Source organism: Chlorocebus sabaeus, chromosome 10, assembly GCF_047675955.1.
Source record: "Chlorocebus sabaeus isolate Y175 chromosome 10, mChlSab1.0.hap1, whole genome shotgun sequence".
In the NCBI taxonomy this organism is placed as follows: Eukaryota; Metazoa; Chordata; class Mammalia; order Primates; family Cercopithecidae; genus Chlorocebus; species Chlorocebus sabaeus.
In genome coordinates, this window is record NC_132913.1 from 93,513,820 (window position 1) to 93,525,828 (window position 12,009).

Below are 12,009 nucleotides of genomic sequence, written 5' to 3' on the forward strand. Positions count from 1 at the left end.
GACTCCACAGGTGGGGAAAGAACCAAAGCCCTTTTCTTTCCCAGCTGGGAGGCAGGTAGCCTGGGGCAAGTTCTCCAGTCCTGCTCACCCACTGCCTGGAAACAGACTGGGCTATTAGGTGGGGCATGGTGGGAGTGAGGCTGGCCCTTCAGATTGTGTGGGAGCTGGGTGAGGTCTATGACTGCTGGCTTTCCCCCACTTCCCTGACAACCTACGTGATTCAGCAGAGGCAGCCATAATCCTCCTAAATACACAACTCCATTGACCTGGGAACCTTTGCCTAGACACATTGTCACGAGGTTATCCAAAGTTAAGACGAAGAAAAGAATCTTAAGAACTGTGAGACAGAAGCACCAGGTAACCTAAAAAGGAAAACCTATGAGATTAACAGCAGATTTCTCAAGAGAAACCCCACAAACTAGAAGGGATTGGGCCCTATCTTCAGCCTCCTTAAACAAAACAATTGTCAGCCAAGAATTTTGTATCCAGCAAAACTAAGCATCACATATGAAGGAAAGATACAGTCGTTTTCAGACAAACAAATGCTGAGAGAATTCACCATTACCAAACCACCACAAGAACTGCTAAAAGGAGCTCTAAATCTTGAAATGAATACTGGAAACACATCAAAACAGAATCTCTTTAAAGCACAAATCATATAGGACCTATAAAACAAAAATACAAGTTAGAAAGTAAAACAAAAAACCAAAGCACACAGGCAACAAAGAGCACAATGAAAGCAATGGTACCTCATATTTCAATACTAACATTGAATGTAAATAGCCTAAATGCTCCACTTAAAAGATACAGAACCACAGAATGGATAAGAACCCACCAACCAACCATCTGCTGCCTTCAGAAGACTCACCTAACATATAAAGACTCACATAAACTTAAAGGCACAGAAAAAGGCATTTCATGCAAATGAACACCAAAAGCAAGCAGGGGTAGCTATTCTTATATCAGACAAAACAAACTTTAAAGCAACAGCAGTTAAAAGAGACAAAGAGGGATATTATATAATAGTAAAAGGCCTTGTCCAACAACTGCAGAATACACACGTTCTATTCAATAGCACACGGAACTTTCTCCAAGATAGAACCATATGCTAGGCCACAAAACGAGCCTCAGTAAATTTAAGAAAATTGAAATTATATCAAGCACTCTCTCAGACCACAGTGGAATAAAACTGGGAATCAACTCCAAAGCGAACCTTCAAAACCACGCAAATACGTAGAAATTAAATAACCTGCTCCTGAAAGAGCATTGGGTCAAAACCAAAATCAAGATGGAAATTTAAAAATTCTTCAAATTGAACAACAATAATAACACAACCTATCAAAACCTCTTGGATACAGCAAAGGCAGTGCTAAGAGGAAAGTTCATAGCCCTAAACGCCTACATCAAAAAGACTGGAAGAGCACAAACTGACATTCTAAGGTCACACATCAAGGAAGCAGAGAAACAAAAACAAACTAAACCCAAACCCAGCAGAAGAAAGGAAATAACCAATATCAGAGCAGAACTAAATGAAACTGAAACAAATAAACAAAATACAAAAGATAAATGAAACAAAAAGCTGGTTCTTTGAAAAGATAAATAAAATTGATAGGCCATTAGCAAGATTAACCAAGAAAAGAAGAGAGAAAATCCAAATAACCTCAATAAGGAATAAAACAGGAGATGTTACAACTGATACCACTGAAATACAAAAGATCATTCAAGGCTACTATGAACACCTTTATGTACATAAACTAGAAAACCTAGAAGAGATAGATAAATGATAAATTCCTGTAAAAATACAACACTCCTAGCTTAAATCAAGAAGAATTAGATACCCTGAGCAGACCAATAACAAGCAGCAAGATTAAAATGGTAATTTAAAAATTACCAACAAAAACCATTCCAGGACCAGACTTATTCACAGCAGAATTCTACCAGACATTCAAAGAAGAATTAGTACCAATCCTTATGACACTATTCCACAAGATAGAGAAAGAAGGAACCCTCCCTAATTCATTCTGTGAAGCCTAATACCAAAACCAGGACATAACCAAAAAAGAAAACCACAGACCGATATCCCTGATGAACACAGATGCTAAAACCCTTAACAAAATATTAGCTAACCGAATCCAACAACTTATCAAAAAGATAATTCACCATGTCAAGTGAGTTTCATACCGGGATGCAGAGATGGTTTAACATAAGCAAGTCAAGAAATGTGATACACCACATAAACAGAATTAAAAACAAAAATCACCTGATCATCTCAATATATGCAGAAAAAGCATTTGAAAAAATCCAGCATCCCTTTATGATTAAAACTTTCAGCAAAATTGGCATACAAGGGACGTACCTCAATATAATAAAAGCCATCTATAACCCACAGCCAACAAAATACTGAATGGGGAAAAGTTTAAAGCATTCCCTCTGAGAACTGTAACAAGACAAGGATGCCCACTCTCACCACTCCTCCTCAACATAGTACTGGAAGTCCTAGCTGGAGCAATTAGATAAGAGAAAGAAATAAAGGGCATCCAAATCAGTAAAGAGGAAGTCAAACTGTCACTGTTTGCCGACGATCTGATCGTTTACCCTTGAAATCCATTAAGACTACAGAAAGCTCCTAGAACTGACAGAAGAATTCAGCAAAGTGTCTGGATACAAGATTAATATACGTAAATCAGTAGCTCTTCTATATAGCAACAGCGACCAAGCAGAGAATCAAATCAAGAACTCAATCTGTTTTATAATAGCTGCAAAATAAAATAATAATAAAAAAATACTTAGGAATATACCTAACAAAGGAGGCGAAAGACCTCTACAAAGAAAACTACAAAACACTGCTGAAAGAAATCATGGATGACACAAACAAATGGAAACACATCCCATGCTCATGGATGGGTAGAATCAATATTGTGAAAATGACCATACTGCCAAAAGCACTCTACAAATTCAACATATTCCCAATCAAAATACCACCTCATTCTTCACAAAATTAGAAAAAACAATTCTAAAATTCCTAAGGAACCAAAAAAGAGCCCACATAGCCAACACAAGACTAAGCAGAAACAACAAACCTGGAAGCATCACACTACCTGATTTCCAACTATACTATAAGGCCACAGTCACCAAAAAAGCATGGTATTGGTATAAAAATAGGTACATAGACCAATGGAACAGAATAGAGAACCCAGAAATAAACTCAAATATTTACATCCAACTAATCTTTGACAAAGCAAACAAAAACATAAAGTGGAAAAAGAACACCCTTTCAACAAATGGTGCTGGGATAATTGGCTAGCCACGTGTAGGAGAATGAAACTGGATCCTCATCTCTCACCTTACACAAAAATCAACTCAAGGTCAATTAAGGACTTAAATCTAACACCTGAAACTATAAAAATTCTAACATTGGAAAAACACTTCTAGATATTGGCTTAGGCAAGGAGTTCATGACAAGAACCCAAAAGCAAATGCAGTAAAAACAAAGATAAATAGCTGGGACATAATTAAACTAAAGAGCTTTTGCACAGCAAAAGGAACAGTCAGCAGAGTAAACAGACAACCCACAGAGTAGGAGAAACTCTTCACAATTTATATATCTGACAAAGGATATATAGATATTGATATATAGATAGAACAATATATAGATATTGTTAATATCCAGAATTGACAACGAACTCAAACAAATCAGTAAGAAGAAAACAAACAATCCCAATAAAAAGTGGGCTATGTTCAGCTGGGCGCAGTGGCTCGTGCCTGTAAGTCCAGCATTTTGGGAGGCCAAGGCAGGCGGATCACGAGGTCAGGAGATCGAGACCATCCTGGCTAACACGGTGAAACCCCGTCTCTACTAAAAATACAAAAAATTAGCCAGGCATGGTGGTGGGCACCTGTAGTCTCAGCTACTTGGGAGGCTGATGCAGGAGAATGGCGTGAACCCAGGAGGCAGAGCTTGCAGTAAGCCGAGATGGCGCCACTGTACTCCAGCCTGGGCGACAGAGTGAGACTCCATCTCAAAAAAAAAAAAAAAAAAAAAAAAAAAGGTGGGCTAAGGACATGAATAGACAATTCTCAAAAGAAGATAAACAAATGGGCAACAAACATATGGAAAAATGCTCAACATCACTAATTGCAAATTTGATTTGCAGGGAAATGCAAATTAAAACCACAATGCGATGCCATCTTACTCCTGCAAGAATGGCCATAATCAAAAAATCAAAAATCAGTAGATGTTGGCGTGGATGTGGTGATCAGGGAATACTTCTACACTGCTGGTGGGAATGTAACTAGTACAGCCACTATGGAAAACAGTGTGGAGATTCCTTAAAGAACTAAAAGAAGAACTCCCATTTGACCCAGCAGTCCCACTACCAGGTATCTACCCAGAGGAAAATAAGTCATTATGCGAAAAAGATACTTGCACACACATTTATAGTAGCACAATTCACAACTGCAAAATCATGGAACCAACCCAAATGCCCATCAGTCAACAAGTGGATAAAGAAAACTGTGGTGTGTGTATATGTATATATGTGTGTGTGTGTGTGTATGATGGAATACTACTCAGCCATAAAAAGGAATGAATTAATGGCATTTGCAGTGACCTGGATGAGACTGGAGACTATTATTCTAAGTGAAGTAACTCAGAAATGGAAACCCAAACATCCTATGTTCTCACTGATATGTGGGAGCTAAGCTATGAGGACCCAAAGGCATAAGCAAGATACACTGCACTCTGGGGACTTGGGGGGAAGGGAGGAAGGGGAGCAAGGGATAAAAGACTACAAATAGGGTGCAGTGAATACTGATCAGGTGATGGGTTCACCAAGATCTCACAAATCGCCACTGAAAAGCTTACTCATGTAACCAAATACCACCTGGACCCCAATAACCTATGGAAAACGGAAAAAATAAAAATAAAAAAGATGCTATTACTGCAGAATGGAAGGACTAAATCAGTGCTTCTCAAGTTAAGTGTGGAAAGACGCACTTGGATGCTGAGGCATGTTACATGATTACACAATTTTCTAAAGCTTATTCATAATTTCCACACTTATTCTATCACAGACCAGTAATAAGCAGTTTGTAGACTGACACAGGTCCACAGGCCAACCCTTGTAAGGACATAATTTAGAACATCTCCAGGATGCTTCCCACTTCTAAGATCAATGACAACGGTATTTCAAATCTGGTTGCTGATGAAGAGTAGGAAACAGAAGAGAAAGGCCAGTTTCCCTTCATTTAGCAGTGACAAAACCTGGCACCTAATGCATTCTCAGTATGTGTTTGTTTCCTTCCTTCTTTAACTTTCCATATCTGTGAAATGAGATACACCTAGCCTACCCCCCCAAGATTGTTAAGAAAAAGGAGAGAAATGATACCTGTGAAGTGACAATATAAATACAGATATTGTTATTACTAAAATGTTATTAACAACCCTACAGAGCAGCAAATTCTACACCTGATATTCTAAGATTCCAGGCTTGTCCATAATCTCAAGGCATGACATGAACTTCTCCAAATGAAATTCATTTTAATTTACTTTATTAAGACAACCAAACAGCAAAATGGTAATACCTCTAATAAAAATAGGAGAATCAGAAAGAGGCATACATATTAAGAAAAATATTGGCCGGGCGCGGTGGTTCAAGCCTGTAATCCCAGCACTTTGGGAGGCCGAGACGGGCGGATCACGAGGTCAGGAGATCGAGACCATCCTGGCTAACACGGTGAAACCCCATCTCTACTAAAAATACAAAAAACTAGCCGGGCGAGGTGGCGGGCGCCTGTAGTCCCAGCTACTCGGGAGGCTGAGGCAGGAGAATGGCGTGAACCCGGGAGGTGGAGCTTGCAGTGAGCCGAGATGGTGCCACTGCACTCCAGCCTGGGCGACAGAAAGAGACTCCCTCTCAAAAAAAAAAAAAAAAAAGAAAGAAAAATAATGAGTTTAGTTTTAGAAATGCTGAATTTAAGGTATTGACCAAATACGTGATGAGAAATATCCAACAAGCAGTTCAAACTCAAAAGATTTATCGTTAGACATGAGTAAAAGATTTAGCAGTCATTCAGGCCGGGCGCGGTGGCCCACACCAGTAATTCCAGCACTTTGGGTGGCCGAGGTGGGAGGATCATGAGGTCAGGAAATCGAGACCATCCTGGCTAACACTGTGAAACCCTGTCTCTACTAAAATAACTGGGCGTGGCGGCGGGCGCCTGTAGTCCCAGCTACTCCAGAGGCTGAGGCAGGAGAATGGCGTGAACCCGGGAGGCGGAGCCTGCAGTGAGCCGAGATCATGCCACTGCACTCCAGCCTGGGTGACAGTGCAAGACTCCGTCTCAAAAAAAAAAAAAAAAAAAAAAAAGATTTGGGAGTCATTCACAAAAAGATAACAAGCAAACCGAGTTAGAATGGCTATCATTAAAAAGACATAAAATAACAGATAATGGCTACAAAGTGGAGAAACAGGAACTCTTATACACTGTTGGTGGGAATCTAAATTAGTACAACCTCTATGGAAAACAGTATAAAGATTTCTCAAAGTAAAAATATAACTATAGAACTACCATTCAACCCAGCAATCCCATTACCAGGTATCTACTCAAAGGAAAATAAGTCAATGTATCAAAATTATATCAGCACTCTTATGTTTATAACAGCACTATTCAGAATCACAAAGAATAGAATCAACCTAAGTGTCCATCAGTGGACAAATGGATAAAGAAAATGTGTTGCATGTATACACAATAGAATGCTATTGAGCCCAAAAAAAGAATAAAATCATGTCTTTTGCAGTAACATATGTAGAACTGGAGGCTTATTATAAGTGAAACAAGCTAGGCACAGAAAGACAAGTATCACATGTTCTCACTCATAAGTGGGTACCAAAAACCATGTTCACATAGACGTAGAGAGTGGAGTGATAGACAATGAAGACTCAGAAGGGTGAGGGGGTGGAAGAGGGGAGGATGATGACAAATTGGTTAATAGGTACAATGTATGTCATTCAGGTGACTGGTACCCTAAAAGCCCTGACTTGATCACTACACAATCTATGTATAACAAAACTGCACATGGCTGGGCGCAGTGGCTCACACTTATAATCCCAACACTTTGGGAGGCCGAGGTGGGAGGATCACCTGAGGTCAGGAGTTCAAGACCAGTCTGACCAACATGGAGAAACCCTGTCTCTACTAAAAAAAATACAAAATTAGCCTGGCGTGGTGGCGCATGCCTGTAATCCTAGCTACTCAGGAGGCTGAGGCAGGAGAATTGCTTGAACCCGGGAGGTTGTGATGAGCCGAGATTGTGCCATTTCACTCCAGCCTGGGCAACAACAGAGAAACTCCATCTCAAAGACAAAACAAAACAAAACTGCATATGTACCCCATAAATGTGTACAAATAATATGGAAATAAAATTACTAGTCATCTGTTTTATTCTATTTTGATCTGTGTATTAGAATATTTGTGGTATAGCCAGGTGTGGTGGCTCACACCTGTAATCCCAGCACTTTGGGAGGCTGAGGCAGGTGGATCATGATTTCAGGAGATCAAGACCATCCTGGCTAACACAGTGAAACACCGTCTCCACTAAAAAAATACAAAAAATTAGCAGGGCGTGGTGGCGGGCACCTGTAGTCCCAGCTACTCAGGAGGCTGAGGCAGGAGAATGGCGAGAACCCAGGAGGCGGAGCTTGCAGTGAGCTGAGACTGGGCTACTGCACTCCAGCCTGGGCAACAGAGCGAGATCGTCTCAAAAAAAAAAAAAAAAAAAAAGAATATTTGGAATATTTGAGGTATAAAGATGAATAAATTGTGTTCTTCTTTGACCTTGAGGGTAAAAAAAGTTACCTGATAAAACTTCTAAAAGAAAAAAAGAGAAAGAAACACTTGACAGCATATGGTAGTTTAGATATACTAAGAGAACTTACCATTCTAAAGCAACTACATACTAGGTAAAATATATTTATGAATGCATTGTTGGTCCCAATAGGAAGTAGAGGAGATCTCTTCCCCTAACTGCTCATCAAAAAGTAAATAAACGATAAATAGAAAAAACCTGGGCCAGGCACAGTGGCTCACACCTGTAATCCTAACACTTGGGGAGACCTAGGTGGGAGGATAGCTTAAGCCCAGGAGTTCGAGAGTGGCCTAGGCAACATGGCAAAACCCATCCCTACAACAAAATGCAAAAATAGCCAGGCGTGGTGGTGCACGCCTGTAGCCCCAGCTACTCAGGAGGCTGAGGTTGGAGGACAGCTTGACCCTGGAAGGTCACTCCAGCCTGGGTAACAGAGTGAGACCCTGTCTCAGAAAACAAACAAACAAACAAACAAACAAATGAACTCAAAACTGAAGCTAAAGGTAGAAGCAGAGAGAAAAAGAGAGGAGGTAGGCTGATTTCAAAGTACTTGCTGATATAAATTATCATCCTAACAAGTTAACGTAGCTAAATGTGAGTTTCCAGGATAAGTCCAAAACCTATAAAACCAAGGATTACCATGCAAATAAGTAGGTAAGCCACTTTGTGTGACAAAAAGAAAAAACATGATAAATGACAGACTCATACTTACAAGGACCCCAAAGGTGGGACTTATGATACACAAAAGTTGTGTAAGAAAGGTATAAAGGGGCCGGGTGTGGTGGCTCATGCTGGTAATCCCAGCACTTTGGGAGGCTGAGGTGGGCAGATCACCTGAGGTCGGAAGTTCGAGACCAGCCTGACCAACATGGAGAAACCCTGTCTCTACTAAAAATACAAAATTAGCCAGGCATGGTGGTACATGCCTGTAATCCCAGCTACTTTGGAGGCTGAGACAGAAGAATCACTTGAACCCGGGAGGCAGAGGTTGCGGTGAGTCGAGATTGCGTCATTGCACTCCAGCCTGGGTGACAAGAGCAAAACTCCGTCTCAAAAATAAAAAAAAAAAAAGAAAAGTATAAATGATGTTCCAGCTATGGCTTAGTCTCTCGGTTCTGGGCTCAGTGGCACGGCCTCAAATTTTTATTTAATAAATAAACTCTTAAAAATAAAAAATTATTTTAAACCAAAATTTCATGGATGTTTTACCCAAAATAAAGGAAACAAGGCAATTATGTCCATCCTCACTCTTTCTATTCAATAATTTACTGAAAATCTTAGCCAGTACATAAGGCCAGAAAAAGCAATACGAAGCATACAGATTGGAAGGAAGTAAAACTGTCATTCACCATGACATGACTGTTTACAGAGAAAATCATAAAGAATTTACCCAAAAAAGTTAGAATAAGTAAATTATCAAAATTGCAATATATATTGACAATTCAACCTAATAACAAACTATTTCTACATATAAGTGGCAAACAAATGAAAAATATAATCATAAAAAAATTCGGTTTACAACAGCATTGAAAGCAAAATACTTTGAAATAAACTTAATGAAATATATGCAAGACTGTCACACCAAAAATTTAAACTCTAATGAAGACAATTTTAAAAGACCTAAACTAGAGCAGTATTCCATATTCATGGATTGGAAGACTTAATATTGTTAAAATGTAAATTCTCCACAAATCAACTTATAATAAAAACCACAATCACAATAGTATTGTTAGTGGAAAATGACAATTTGATTCTAAAATTTGTGTGTAAATAAAAAATACCTAGAAAAGTCAAAATAATTGTGAAAAATGACTATGTTGTAGGATTCAAACCACTGAATTTCTACAGGTACTCTATAACCACAATTAACTAAGTAAATAAGTCTGGAAGTAGTCTAAAAATTTAAAAATTAATCAATAGAACAGAAAAGACTTCAGAAATAGGTTCACACCTAATATGCTTAATTAATTCGTCACAAAGGCACCACAGCAAATAAATAGGAAATAAAAGTATTTTCAACAAGTACTTTTGCAACAACTAGATAGCCATATAAAAGAATAAACTTTGGCCAGGGGCAGTGGCTCATGCCTGTAATCCTAACACTTTGGGAAGCCGAGGTGGGCAGATCACCTGAGGTCAGGAGTTCAAGATGAGCCTGACCAACATGGAGAAACACCGTCTCTACTAAAAATGCAAAATTAGCTGGGTGTAGTGGCTCATGCTTGTAATCCCAGCTACTCAGTAGGCTGAGGCAGGAGAATCACTTGAACCCACGAGGTAGAGGTTGCAGTGAGCCAAGGTCGAGCCGTTGCACTCCAACCTAGGCAACAAGAGCAAAACTCCATCTCAAAAAAAAAATAAAAAACTTTGACCCCAACCACAGTACGCACAAAAAATTATATAAAATGGGTCACAGACATAAATGTTAAAGATAAGTTAAACCTACAAAGTTTCTAAATACAACAGAGGTGAAAAACCTCCACAACTTTAGAATGGTCAAAGATTTTTAAAGTGGTATAGAGAAAGTAGTAATCATAAAAGGAAAAAATGTAATAAACTGGACTTTTTTAGTATTAACAACTTGTACTCATCAAAAAAATATTATTAACAGGCCAGGTGAGGTGGCTCATGCTGATAAGCTCAACACTTTGGGAGGCTGGGGTGAGAGGATCATTTAGGGCCAGGAGTTTCAGCTTGGGTAACATAGCAAGACCTTGTCTCTATTATTTTAAAAATAATAATAATAATCTCCAAAAATAAAAAAGATATCCTTAACAAAATAAAAACTCAAGTCACAGACTAAAAGAAAACACTCTCAAAACATGTATGTAGGCCAGGAATGGTGACTCATGCCTATATTTGCAGCACTTTCGGAGGCTAAAGCAGGAGGATCATTCAATGCCAGGAATGTGAGACCAGCCTGGGCAACATAGAAAAACCTTGTCTCTACAAAAAATAAAATAGGAGGCTGAGGCAGCAGGATCACTTAAGCTCATGACTTTGAGTCTGCAGTGAGCTATGACTGTACCACTGCACTAAGGTTCAGCAACAGAGTGAGACCCTGTCTCTAAAAAACAACAAAAATATATATGTACCAAAGACTTATACCCAAAATATATAATTAACTATGACAAATCAATAATTTTAAAAAAATGTATTAGAAAGGGGGCACAAGTCTTGAAAAAATCATTTCCCAGAAAAGATCTTTGAATGGCCAATAAACACATGAAAGGTAAACAGCAGCAAAATGCAAAGTGAAATGACAATAAGAAACCATTTCACAGCTCATTAGAATACCTAAAACTAAAAAGACTGACACCACCAAATGTTGGAGAGGATATTGAGAAAATAGAATTCTTATACATTGATGGTACAAGTATAAAATTGCACAAACACTTCAAAAACTGTTAAACTTCTTGTGAGGTTAAATATCCATCTGGAGTATACTCCATGTTGCCATTGAAAAGAATATATATTCTACTATTCACACAAATAGGCTGAAAGTAAAGAGACAGAAAAGGATATATGTGCAAACAGCAACTAGAAAAGAGCCATGCTAACATCAAGACAAAGTAGACCTCAAAACAAAAAATGCCACTAGAGATGAAGAGGGGATATTTTATAATGATGAAAGTATCAATACTTAAGAAAAATACAGTAATTACAAACATACATGTACCTAACAACAGAGTCCCAAAATACAGGAAGCAAAAACTGACAGAACTGAAGAAAGAATCAGACAATTTAACAGTAATAGTTGGGAGACTGCAATATCCTACTCCAAATAACAGAATAAAATTGAAGATCAGCAAGGAAATTGAAAAACTGAACACCATAAAACAACTAGATCTAAAAACATTCCACCCAACAGCAGAATACACATTCTTCTCAAGTGTAATATAAAAGATTCTCTACAAGAGCATAAAACAAGTCTCAATAAATTTGAAAGGAGTAAAATTATATAAACTATGTTCTCCAACAACAAAAGGCCGCATATTGTACAGTTTATATGTGAATATATATGAAATATAAGTGGTCAATAAAATTGACAACCCTTTAACCTACACTAACCAAGAAAAAAGGAAAAGTAATAAATTAGGAATAAAAGAATATACATTATCTAACTTAAAGAAAGAAAAATG

General features: G+C 38.4%; 1 protein-coding gene across 7 annotated transcripts in view; it reads right to left on the reverse strand.

Moving 5' to 3' along the window:
* The window catches only part of INO80D (INO80 complex subunit D), a 94,526-nt gene that overhangs the window by 39,312 nt on the left and 43,205 nt on the right, over positions 1 to 12,009 (reverse strand). The gene's annotated exons all lie outside the window — the stretch shown is intronic.